This window comes from Anastrepha ludens, chromosome 6 (genome assembly GCF_028408465.1).
Source record: "Anastrepha ludens isolate Willacy chromosome 6, idAnaLude1.1, whole genome shotgun sequence".
Lineage (NCBI taxonomy): Eukaryota > Metazoa > Arthropoda > Insecta > Diptera > Tephritidae > Anastrepha > Anastrepha ludens.
In genome coordinates, this window is record NC_071502.1 from 47311144 (window position 1) to 47323757 (window position 12614).

At 35.6% G+C, this 12614-nt stretch overlaps 1 non-coding gene across 1 annotated transcript; it reads left to right on the forward strand.

The window, feature by feature from the left end:
- The first annotated feature begins 259 nt into the window (after positions 1 to 259).
- Positions 260 to 333, forward strand: Trnat-agu (transfer RNA threonine (anticodon AGU)). The gene has a single exon. It is a non-coding gene; the product is annotated as a tRNA-Thr (tRNA).
- The last annotated feature ends 12281 nt before the right edge of the window (positions 334 to 12614 follow it).

A 12614-nucleotide genomic window follows, 5' to 3' on the forward strand; every position in this document is an offset into this window, starting at 1 on the left:
ATTAATTCATGTGCACATTTTTATATTTATGCGTATGGACAAATGTAAATATGACCGCTTAAGTTTTAACCCATTCTCCACACTGTTACTTCGCATACTTTTAGGCTACCCTCCTGCCTTGCTTTAATTGCTGTGCTCTCAAATTCCTGTTACTCTCACTGTCGTTTACATTAGTTTAACAGTAAAGTGTAACAGATTCTGTTAATATGCAAAAGTATTATAAGTGGATGTAGCACTTCATGAACTACTGTTAGAAAATGGCGCCGTGGCTTAGTTGGTTAAAGCGCCTGTCTAGTAAACAGGAGATCGTGAGTTCGAATCTCGCCGGGGCCTGTATGTTTCAAAAAACACTTTTTTTTTTTTCATCAGTAAATAAACGTTTCTTTGTTTTGTGCCATAATAATAATTGCTGATGATTTTAATGAAGGAAAATAATAAGTGATAAATTAGCTTATGAATAAGATTGATACACACAGGAATAAAATTTGTTTTAATGAACGTGAAAACGGTTCTGCCACATATATGTAAATATATTTATATAAGTATGGCAATTATTGTTTTGTTGAGCATTGCCTTCTATGGAAGAAAAGGCACGACACCTCAGCGAACAAAATTGCCAAAAATCAACCATATTTTTTCCTCACTTAAAACTTGCACTTGGTTGTACTAAAATTTAATGGGCTGCATACCCAGAATATATCTAAAAATCTTAGTTAAAAAAAAGTTGAAAGGTTTGGAAAAAATTAAAAAAAAACTTAATAAAAATTGGGTACAATGTTTAAAAATTTGCGTTACATGATTTTTGTTGTAGTATGAACTATTTTTTATAAAAACAAAACAAAATATATATGCAGATCCATGGAAATTTGAGCGAAAAACCAAAGTCAGCGGTAATTGGAAGGATTCTCTATAATTAAACGCCATCGCAAACATATCTTGCATACCGTGAAAACTAACTAAATCTGAAATATGGCTTGAAGTGCATCAGTGTTTTTTTCTGGCATCAGCTGTCTGTTAGTTAGCTAAATGACAGTCCCGAGTATTGGTTACAACCGCGCGGAAACATTTTGCCGTGAGTAAACGCGAAAAAAGAAAATCAGTAATACATTTCAACGTACTACTGTGATTGCATTACATTTCACTCGAAAATCAAAACCAGCGATTGTTCGTGAACTCGAGCAACTTAAAGTAAATAAAGTTTGTGTTTACGCGTTACAATGGTACTGGTAGTATCGCGAAACGTCATAGAGGTGGTCATCAAAAGATTGCAACGTCACGTGAAATGGTTCAAAAAGTGAAGAAGCGACTTGAGCGAAATCCCCGACGAAGTGCCAGTCAAATGGCGAAAGAACTGAAAATATCTGATCATAGCATCCACCGTATACTGAAAAAGTATCTCAAAGTCAAGCCTTGCAAGATCCAAAAGGCGCATGATCTCACACCAAAGCAGCAACAAATCAGACTTGAGAGAGCGAAGGAGTTACTTCGCTTGGCCGAAAGAGGTCAATTTCCGTGTTCCGAACATTGTGTTTTCTGACTAGAAAACTTTTCAAATTGAGTAATTCATAAACTCCCAAAACGATAGGATTTATTTGACCCACCGCTCATACAAGAATTTGAGTCATCGATTGGCCACAAGGAGGCTGCACGCGCCACAGGTAATGGTGTGGGCCGCTGTAACCGCAGATGGACGCTCTCCAATCGTTTTCATCGAACCTGGCGTCAAGGCAAATCCGAAATATTATCGGGAAAGTATGCTGGAGGTTGCTTTGAAGTCGTGGGCAGAGAAACATTTCGCTGGCAGACCGGTGGCGGACGTTTCAACAGTACTCGACACCGTCTCACAAAGCTCGAGCCTGAACCTAGAATGACTAAAAAACAACATTCCGATCTTCATAACGTTTACACAATGGCTCTCAAATTCACCAGACGGGAACGCAAAATCGATGGATTATTCTCTTTAGGCCATTCTGGAGAGCAAGGTTCGAACTAAAAGATTCCCCAGTCTCGAGGTGCTGAAAAAAAGCCATTGTCCGCGAATGGGCCAAAATACCTGCAAGTCATATTCGGGCAGCTTGCGACTCGTTTCTGGACCGTCTCAAGGCCATAGTCAAAGTAAAAGGTGGTGATATCGAGCAGGTTTAAATTGATTCTTATTTTTGTATTATTTTCACACATTTTTTACTTTGAACTGAATAAAAGTAATTTTCCAAACTAAATTTATGGCTTTTTTAGTTGGTTCCACTTCGAGTGCCGGACCCTGTATTTATTGTGATGCTGTTGCTCATTTGAAAACCAAAATACTTTCCTTAAACGAATGTAGGCAACGAAAAGAAAAAAGGGGGCAAAAAAATTAAAATAAAAATTAGTAAACTTGAAACCAATTTTCTGTCGACTATTAAATATATATATGTTATATATATAATTGGCGCGTACACCCTTTTTGGGTGTTTGGCCGAGGTCCTCCTCCTATTTGTGGTGTGCGTCTATAGTTGTTCCACAAATGGAGGGGCCAACAGTTTTAAGCCGACTCCGAACGGCAGATATTTTTATGAGGAGCTTTTTCATGACAGAAATACACCCGGTGGTTTGCTATTGCCTGCCGAGGGGCGACCGCTATTAGAAAAATGTTTTTTTTTCTTAATTTTGGTGTTTCACCGAGATTCGAACCGACGTTCTCTCTGTGAATTGCGAATGGTAGTCACGCACCAACCCATTCGGCTACGGCGCACACTGGGGATTTTGCGGAAAAAAGTCAAATTTCCAACATACCACCTACGCAATGTTTAATGGTATTTCTAAATTCCAGAATAGAACCAACAATAAAACCAAGAAGAATTACTAAATTCCGACTTACAGTTTTTTTTTATAGATATGTGAAAAGTATAATTGTTTTATAGTATTGAACTGACTAAGAAAAAACTTCAAAGCCCAAGGTGGTTTTTTTTCCTTTTGCTTGAGCCGACTTCGAATTTTTTATTTTTCATTTAGGGTACGATATTTTTATATATTTTAGCCGGAAGAACAAAGGCTGTGAAGCATTTGGTTATCTATTTATAATTAATTTTACAAAAACAAAAAAAAAATTATATTCCTTCATATTCTTGGATCTGCAAGTTGAGCTACATTTACCTACGGTCAGAAACTAGTATCAACGTGTTCCTTAATAGCGTCTCTTTCAGTTTTAATCAATTGCAGGTGCCACCAGGCGCCACTGCCTTTTTTTTGGCAATGATAACACAGGGCAACAAAAAAAAAAAAAAATCTGCGGCAATAATTTTGTTAATGGTTTTCATTAGCACTATTAGCATCATTATATATATTGAATATGAAATTACATTTTTTGAATTGACTCTGGTTCTTGAGATAAACGCAAAATTAAAAATTACTAAACAAATTTAAAGTGCCCTCCTACAGTTCCACTAATTTGATTAAACCTAACTACGGTTTCGTTATCTGTTTGCATATTTAGGTAAAACACTTTCTGCTGTTAGACTCAGAAGTTATCAGTTAGTGTCATTTTTCAGTTTTAAAGAAATTGTTGTCTCGAAATTTGAAATTTGAGAATATGTGTAGTTTTTCTCAAAAATTGTAATTTAAATAGCCAATGGTCACTAATTTATACGCATGACGAGTATACTCGTCAATACACAAAATTTTGCCACTTCTCCATGACGAGTATACTCGTCAATCACAGTTAACTGGTTAATAATAATCTGTGAATCGTAATAATTATACTGTTTACTGAGTTTATCAATATAAACAAATATGTAATGGAAAGTTTCACCATTTCATACGCGGATTTATGCACGAAGCTTCTGGAATATGACAACGATAGGAGAAAATTAAAATTATTTTTGGAACAATCATACATTGTCATAAGTGAACATAAAATTGACCGTATTGCGGATGCAGTATACAAACATTTTTACTCTCAATTCAAACGAAGGTGGTTGGATTCTAAGCGCACAAAATCGCGATTTGAAAGTAAGAACGCAAGTTGGCTTGAAGGAACTTTTAAAATTGACTTAAGTAATGATGAGTGTGAACCTTCTACCAGCTCTAAAACTGGTCGTCCACGAAAATCCTTTGACGAGTGTTGTGATCGTGCTAAGCGATATAAAAGGGATGAAGTACGTGCTATGTTTCCCCAAAAAGTGATTGATTTTGCTTCTACATCTAATATTTCGAAAGCTGATCAGAAAATTTGCCCCAAAAAAACAGTTGGTTTGTTTACAAAGCTAGAACTCACAAAAGAAAAATATGAGTATCTTATGCACTGGTTACAACGTGAAGGATATAACATACTTGTATCTTACAAAGCACTCTCGGAAGAAAATACTAAAAGTTATCCAGAAGGCATATTTATTACTGAAAGTTCAGCAAGTGTACCCTTACAAAAGCTTTTGGATCACACTACTAAAAGAATTTTAGAGACTAAATCAATAAACGAGATAAGCCAAATTACAAGCGAAAATCTCACGTATACTCTAAATGGGGTTCTGATGGAGCCTCGGGACAAAGTGAGTATCTCCAAAGTTTTTCAACGGAAGAAGTGTCTGACTCTCATTTATATATGACATCTGTAGTACCACTAAAATTATCACGAAGTGACAACATAAATCAATCAGTGTGGATTAATGATAAAGCTTCCTCCACACAGTATTGTAGAACATTACAGTTTTCATATGTTAAAGAGACTTCTGAAGTTATACGAAACGAAAAGAGAAAAGTAGATGAGGAAATATCGAAGCTCAGAGAAACCGAAGTCACAGTAAATAATCGTGAATTTAAAGTAAAACATCAATTATATTTTTCGATGATCGACGGTAAAACAGCGCAGTTTGTGACAGAAACATTAGCAGCATCTTCTTGTTTTATTTGTGGAGCAGCAACCTCAAAAATGAATAAAATTGAAGAAGTTCAATCCAGGCCCGTAAATGAAGAAGCACTGAAATTCGGCATGTCACCTCTCCATGCTCGTATCAAGCTGATGGAGTGTCTTCTGCATGTAGCCTATAATATGGAATTTAAACGAGGACGAGTCGACTCACATACTCGCCCAATAAAAGAAGCCAGAAAACAATTGATAAAACGAGAGCTAAAAGATAAAATTGGGATACAGGTTGATACTGTCAAGCAAGGATCCGGCACAACAAATTCCGGAAACACGTCACGAAGGTTCTTTGCTAATCCAACCTTAGTTTCTGAAATAACAGGTTTGGACGAAGATTTAATTAAAAGATTTGCTGTTATTCTTGAAGCCATAACCATACGTGAGCCAGTGAACCCAACAAAATTTGGAGATTTTTGTATGGAGACAGCAAAAAAGTTTGTTACTTTGTATGAATGGTACAATATGCCAACTAATCTCCATAAAATTCTCATACACGGTAAGGATATCATGGAAAATTGTATTTTCCCTGTGGGTATATTGTCTGAAGAGGCTCAGGAATGTCGAAACAAAGACTACAAAAAGTATAGACTCAGACACTCCAGAAAATGCAGCAGAATTGCCACGAATCAAGACATCATGCACCGAATGATGGTGACATCAGACCCGTTGATATCACATTTGACACCTTCTTTCAATAAGAAAAAGCACAGTGATTTAAGCAAGGAAGTAATTGCGCTTTTACAAGAATAAAATTTGCAAAAAAATATGTTTTATATGAATATGTAATGTGTATAATTTGTGTATGTATGATATCATTAAAAATAAATATTTGTTCATTATTTATTCACTTGTCGGCAGTCCATATAAAAATTATCATATTTTTACTAATAACGCAGTAGTATATATTTCTATATGGAAAAAACATTGATTTTCAACATTTTTTTAAAACAGTTTTTAAACATTGTTTTAAATCATGTTCTTTCCATATATTTTTAAAAATATATTAAAATTTATGAATTTTAAAAAACATTATTTTTTAAAACTATTTTTTAAAAAAAAAATTTTTTTAAAAATTTTAAAAAATAATGTTTTTAAACATGTTCTTTTCATACACAAATATATACAACTTCGTTAGTAGTAAAAATGTAAATATTTTTTCGTATGTATACTTTTTTCCGCATCTCAGTACAAAAATCCCCAGTGTGCGGCGGCCGAACAATTATTTAGTTAAAGCTTTGTTCATACATTATTTATAAATAAAAATAGGCCATACTAATTCATTACCTTCCAATTACCAACAATTTGGGTCTAAAAAAATGCATACTCTTTTTGCCTATTTTCCGTAGATAAAACATTTATCGCCCACTATCAACTCACACTATCAACTCAGTATCAGATAAAAGCAAATTGGATGAATTTTGTTTTCATTTCAACTCCTCATGCGCTCCAGTTCCGTAGTTCTGTAATTATGTGGTACACTTCTGCTACGACTGTAACAACTACCATTTATCATCTTCTCTTACCAAATTGACATCAACATGACATTATGTCTTTCATATACTTGTATGCATGTAAATATGTGGGACTGTATGCATCTATGTATATACATACTTATATGTATCCAGTTTGCGTCTTACAAAGCAATCCAAATATCTGTAACTTCATGCAATCGAAATGCCTTCACAGTAATAAGAAATGTGCATTAAATATTAAAAAAATATAAAAACCAAAACAAATCACTTGGAATGTCAACAGGTTGTACTCATTTAAGCCTTTAAGTGCTTGTCATATTTAGAGGAGGCACACAAGTATATATCGATATATATAAGTACATAGATATGTACATATTAATGGCAATGCCCTTTGGCGTTGCGAATGTATCATAGTTCCTACTTGATGAAGGAGAACGAAATGAAATGTCTATACAAGGTAGGAAGGTCTGAGCTAGAAGAAGGTGAAACAATTCTGGATATTTTATATACTTGTAGATATATTTTAATAGAAGATATTCTTGTGTATGTATAGGTACATATACAGTAGAAACCCGATTCTTGCACATACTCGAAACTTGCGCACCTCGCTCGATGCTTGCGACACAATTTTTGTTTTCGCGTACTCAGTACTTGCGACAGTAGAACATTTTTACTTCGATACTTGCAACATTTTTAGTTTTATCTTTCTCTTTTTACGTTTTATTTTTGAGAATAGAGCTCGACAATAATGAGATTTTTTGAATTGAATCAGCTGAATGAATTAGGGTCTAATTCATTTGCTCACGAAATGACAGTTTTATGTAAACTTTGCATGGTGTAATCTGATAATGGCAAAGAGAGAATTTACGCTGCTTACAATAAAATAAAAAACTGACATTCTGAACAAAAACTTTCATGTGAATAAAGCACCAATAATTCGTATTAAAAAAAATGAACAGTCCATAAAGAAGTTTGTTGCGCGTTCTGAATCTGGTCCAGGTAAAAGGAAAACTCTTAAGATTTCGGAGTTTCCCAAAAAGAGGAAAAGGTGTTGTTCAATTGGTTTGCAGAGCAAAGAGTTTACACAAATAAGAAGTGATATGCTAAAAGAAAAAGGGAAGTTATTACATGCCAAAATTCAGGAAAAGTGTGAAGGCTTTCACGTTAGCAATGGTTGGGTTGCAAACTTTAATAAGAGTCATGGAAGTCGATAGCTAAAAATTTGTAAAGAAAAGGAGTGGCTCCGACAACCCATTTTAGGACAAATTTAAGAAAACAATTAAGGATTTAAGTTTGGCAAAATACTAGATTACAATGCTGATATATATGTATAAGTATATGTACGAGTATGTATATATATTCCCATAGTTCCTAGGTAGAACATAGGTACTGAGCAAAATATTAAAGTTTGATTTATTTGAAGCTAGACATTTTATTTGTCTCCACAAATAGCCTGCTTTCTGCGCTTCTGCATCAACATGTCCCCTCCAGGTGTTGCCTGGTCTCCCTCATTTCGACTCCCTTGGGAATTCTAATCCAAATCAGCTTTTGTGCTGTCGTCTAAGGGTTTACGCAGTGTATGACCGATCCATTTTCATTTGCGACATCATACTCCGAGCAGGATAGGTATTTGTTTAGTACTAATCCATAGCTCAGTGTTACTTATGGGTTTAGGCCAGAATATCCGCATGATTTTGCGTAGACAACGATTAAAAAAGGTTTGCAAAGGCATGCAAGTCACATGTGTTCAGGATCGACACCTCACATTCATTCTCATTCGTATTCCAAATTTGTAGAAAATGTTTACAAACCGAGATTATTTAATCTTCTCTTTTAATTTCAATAATGTCCAAAAACATTGATCACATGCTTTATTAAAAATATCCAAAAAAAAGACCCTGAAAATTCTAAAAAATTAAAACAAATTTTAAAATTAAAAAAAATAATAATAATTGTATCCCCTGCTTCTTCTTCTTTTTACCTTGCCTAGCAAATTTTAGTTTTTTCTGGGTCACTAGTAAATAGTTGAACTATTTTATTACTTACTTAAGTATATTAACTTTGTAGTTGACTATTCCTTTAATTTAATACAGTGCCCTGAGATTTGCTATTCTACCGTAATTTATTTTTGTGGCCTAAAGTGTGCGATTCATCAAATCTTCAAGCCTTCAGTAGGCAGTGGTAATTGGACGGAATTTTTACTGGCATAATACAATTTTTTCATTGACAACCATCTACCGTTCGTAGGTGGCATGAAACTGAATGGTTTAGAACAACAAAAAGAGGCACAACGCAATGTGCAGCAGAACTGGGCTAAAGTAACACGGTTTAATTATTGTTGCAGTAATAGGTCTATTTATAAATTCGTGCGGTTTTACAACAGATGGCGTAACTTGATTATTATTCCATCGATCCACATTTCCAAACATTCATTGGAGAGCTACTGTCGTAAGGCACAAACGTCAGTATAAGTTTTTTATTTGAAGCGTAAACAACAATATTTTTACCACACTTGAAAATGTCGAATTTCGTGCCAAATAATGTGTTTTTGCGGGGAATTCTTCTTCATTATTTTAATATGAAGAAAAAAGCAGCCGAAAGTCATCGTATCTTGGTGGAAGTTTATGGTGAGCATGCTCTATCTGAGCGAACGTGCCAGAAGTGGTTTGCACGCTTTAAAAGTGGTGATTTTGGCTTGGAAGACGAAGAACGCGAGGGTGCGCCGCCAAAGTTCATGGATACCGAATTGGAGGAATTGCTCGATCAAGATCCGGCTCAAACGCAAGAAGAGGTTGCAAAAACTTTGGGAGTTGATCAATCAACCATTTCCAAACGTTTAAAAGCCATGGGAATGATCCGAAAGGTAGGCCATTGGGTGCCGTATGAATTGAAGCCAAGAGACGTTGAACGCCGTTTTATGGCATGCGAACAACTGCTTCAACGGCACAAAAGAAAGGGTTTTTTGCATCGAATTGTGACTGGCGATGAAAAGTGGGTCCATTACGACAATCCAAAACGTCGGGCAACGTATGGATACCCTGGCCATGCTTCAACATCGACGTCGGCGCAGAATATTCATGGCCTGAAGGTTATGCTGTGTATCTGGTGGGACCAGCTGGGTGTTGTGTATTATGAGCTACTGAAACCGAATGAAACGATTACGGGGGATGTCTACCGACGACAATTGATGCGTTTGAGCCGAGCACTGCGAGAAAAACGGCCGCAATACGCCGATAGACACGACAAAGTTATTTTGCAACATGACAATGCTCGGCCACATGTTGCACAAGTGGTCAAAACATACTTAGAAACGCTCAAATGGGATGTCCTACCCCACCCGCTGTATAGTCCAGACCTTGCGCCATCCGATTACTATCTCTTCCGATCGATGCAACATGGCCCGGCTGACCAGCACTTCCGTAATTACGATGAAGTCAAAAAATGGATCGATTCGTGGATTGCGGCAAAACCGACCGAATTTTTCACAAAGGGAATCCGTGAATTGCCAGAAAGATGGGAAAAAGTAGTAGTAAGCGATGGACAATATTTTGAATATTAAATTTGTAACCATTTTACGTCAATAAAGTTTCAAATTTCGAAAAAAAACCGCACGAACTTATTCATAGTCCTATTATATGAGAGTACAATACGGATTAAAGTTATTATATTCCTACAAAGTGGCGCAAAATTAATCGCCCTAATGGAAGATATATAACTTTTGCAAATGTCGTCGAATGCACGTCAATCCTATTTGAGACTTGGGAACTATGCAGCCGGAGTATACAAACAAACAAGCAATGGAGCACGCAAGGTAAAAATAAATATCAAATCATTTTTTGTATTGAATAAAAAAGTTATTCAAAAACAAAATTTTTGATTAATTTGGCATCACCTTGTGTATGAATACTTTTCAAATCTTTGGCACCCTAATCAGAAATAAATTTGATCAACAATTTTTATGAACTGACTTTGATTTGAACTGATTTGTTCCAGCTCAAAAATTATATGGCAACCACGTTCACTTACAGTGGAGAGAGCATAACTCAATGATTGATATTTTATTTAAATATCTGCACTATTTTCAACTTAACATTTTTGAAGTGAAACTTCTCAGGCGTCGATGGACGAATGAGAATGGAGAGTAAAATTTCAAGGCCATGCAACGTTTTGGGCATTTTCGTTCCGCGAGAGAGAAAAAAGATATAACGCAGAGAAAAAGGAGAGCTATACCTTATATACATCTTAGATACACTTTAGGATATTTTTCTTGAGTTTTTCCTTGTGATTGCTAATTTCTGTTGACAAATAACACTGCCTACTTTTTGGCGCTTGTTTGTTGGTGCAAACTTGCAGAAAATATATTTTTGGTACCTACTTTTTGCCGTCATATTTCCTTGGTACCTACTGTTTGGGGCGTTTTTTGGCCCCAATTTGTTTATCTTTTGTTTTTTTGATGCATACTTTTTGGCGCTTATTTCCGTTTCCTGGCTAGTGCTTGTGTGTACTATAAAGTGCTATCAGATTTATTGGTATTGCCTTGCAGTAATTTGTGCCGTTGCTGTGCTCCTGGAATCGATGCGTTTGTGCGGGTGATAAATGCTCGGAGTCGTGCGCGTTGTTGCCACGGTTTATGTCCGGTGTTTACCTACACCGGCCGACCCTTCTCCGTTCTTTGTAAATTTTGTCTATTTGTATTCTCTGCAAGTGTTGTGAATTTATTTAGATATAGATTCTTTCTCTCTCTCATTCTCTCTCGGGTCTCTCCCTCTTTCTTTGCCTGCCTTCAAAGTTTCACTTCTGTAATGAGTACTATGCTACGCGCACTTTTTTTCGATATTTTCTTATTTTTCTAAATAAATTTGTATAACCAAAATATTATTTTGAAATTTTTTTTTTTTATATATATTTTTTAATGGTTCTTATTCATATTTTAGAACAATATAATTCTAATATACTGACGCTTTACGCGCAATAACTTCGCTTCCACTGAACTGACTGTCTCAAAGCTGTCACTGGAAGTCACTAGCTCATTAAAAAGATGGCGCCAGTCTTGTTTATTTTGGACTTCACCTTGTATATACCCAAATATTCAACATTGAATGAATTTCCAAATAGTTAAATTTTCTTCACAATTTTTTAAGTTTGCATTTGATTACCCTCAAATCTTCAAATAAAGCAATTCTCAGAAAAATTTACGACAATGTCCGAAATACTTGGATCACCTGACATGGAATAGCCCAATGAAGGAATGTTTTAATTAAGGCATTTAAAACTAATAATTTACTCTTCAAAAATCTGATAAAAACTCTGAAGATTATACTAAATCGAAAATCGCAAACGTACCCCCCGACTTTATTTGTATCACATATAAATCTACAGATATCTATTCTCGCTTTCAACTAGAATTCTCAAACCATCGTTTAGCGGAGGCACAATAGGTAGGCATTTCTTTCCTTACACAACACATCTATGTACATCTATCTTCGCGCAGTGACGCACATACATACATACATGGCCCGCAAAAAATTATTTTTTCTATTTCCACTAATTAACTCAAAAATACGTCTTGGCATTCAATATAAGCGTATATAGCAGTACTACGTGTATGTAGTCAGAGTATCCTGTTTTCCCGATGGAGTACGCATGCGCGCACCGCATGTGGGCCGACTGAGCCACGGAGGCTGCTGTTGGCGGTCGTTGCTATTGTCGTCACCAACAGTCACATAGTCATGCATATGAACATATGTATGTACATACAAGAATATATCTACATACACATACATATATAAATACGTAAATGTATATGGTATGCTATACACCGTCAGCTATGCAATGAGCTCTGTGCTTCAAACATCCCCAAGACGCATCATATCTTCACTCTTTTTTTATTGTCAATTTCACGTAGATGTCACCAGAGAGCTCTCCAATGTAGAACAACAACAACAAGAAAATAACCAGGCGTCAACCAGCAAAAGCGTATGTAAGTCGCTTAAGTGAGGAATAAAGTAGAGGAGTTCATTTTTCCATTGCGTGATTTCTTTCGATTTCCCTGAATAGCGTCAGCAAACGAAGCGACAACAACCAACGTAGCGAAGTGTTCAATAAAAGTAATTAAAAATAATAGTTAGCCAATAGATAGAGTGCAGGAAGATAAAATCAATTTGTATGTATGTAGCACTCCAGTAAAATTGCACCATATATATGTAATTGTATATGTATGTACCAGTATGTGGCGGGTGAATAGT